Consider the following 1486-nt stretch of genomic DNA (forward strand, 5'->3'; position numbering starts at 1 on the left):
TATGGGAGGATTCAACATCTTGCACAATTGCGATACCCAAAAACTTTTAAACTTAAAAATATTTGATGTGTTTAGGTATAGAATAATTCAATATGATAATAGAGGAGGATCAGAATTTAAACTAAAATCATAATCCTACTATCTGTTTCAGGTTGATCCTTATTTCGGGATCTGAATATTGTTATGATTGGTTACAAGAAAAAAACCATTTGTGGAATTATGAAATACTGTTACGCTATACCCGAAAACCTTACCTTCTTATAATAATCCAATAACAGGATCGAACATTTCGCACGGTTGCAACACCCAATCCAATAGAACAGTAACATGACCTAACTTTCAATTAAAAACATGTCTATCTTATTTTACTTTCCTTTAAATTACATTAAATTTATAGATGTCAGATTATTTTTCAAATTAATCCTCGTAAATACCTTCTCGATAATAATTCAATACGACAATGAGTTCAATGAACTTTCAATTCAGACCACGGTCCCCTTCTCTCTCGTTCCTCAATATTAGTTACCATTTACTGGATTTTTCTTCACTATTTTTTTTGTTTTTTTTTTTTTTTTCCAAATTATTCACTCTCGTGAAGTAACTCGACAACTCTTGGAATTAAAAGATTTCGTTACATCGTACAAAAAATAAATTCCCATCCTCCTTTTACCTTTACATAATAAAACCAACACGACGATGGGTTGAGTGAACTTTCAATTTAGACCATATGTACCCTTCTCTCATTCTTCTCGGTATTAATTACAATTTAAACATTTTTTTTTCTGATTACTTTTAACAAAGTTACATGACACCCAATCATTGTATTTTCAAATTTACTAAACAATATTAATTAATTTTTAGTATATAACAATAATCGATGAAATGAACTTTCAATCAAATACAATGGCTACTTTTTTCTGTTCTTTTTACAATTTCATGATTATTTTCTAAAGATATTTATAAATCGGAAGAAATTTTATGTACTTGCATGAAGGGAAGAGGGGAAGGTGTTGAAGGAAAGAAGAGGGGAGTTTTAGGATGGGAAGGGTTTTTTTATGGGGAGAGGGGGAGGTAACTGGGAAGAAAGGGTAACAAAAAGAAAAAAAAAAGGGTACGAAAATGAGTTTTTCGACCTACCGCATCGATTCCGTAACCATACTACACACAGGAAGAAACCGTACACCGCGGAAAGAAAGTTTCTTCATCGCGGTGGCACCGTCGAATCTCGAATCCAAAGGTGCGGCGAATGCGTGAAATCGACCATGAAAGAATACCTACCAATTCGGTTGGCTATAAAACAGCGATGCTCAAAGTTGCCACTTTAACAACAATGAATACAACGACAAAGACGAGAACAAATCGTAGGAGTGACAAGAAAAATTATACGCAACTAATAGAAACGATAATAGGAATTATATCAAATAATTATTTATTTATTTATATAATTTAATTATTATTAATTTATATTTTTTTTGACTAAATTGTA

The sequence above is a fragment of the Polistes canadensis genome, unplaced genomic scaffold (genome assembly GCF_001313835.1).
Source record: "Polistes canadensis isolate GaletaPanama2010 unplaced genomic scaffold, ASM131383v1 scaffold_282, whole genome shotgun sequence".
In the NCBI taxonomy this organism is placed as follows: Eukaryota; Metazoa; Arthropoda; class Insecta; order Hymenoptera; family Vespidae; genus Polistes; species Polistes canadensis.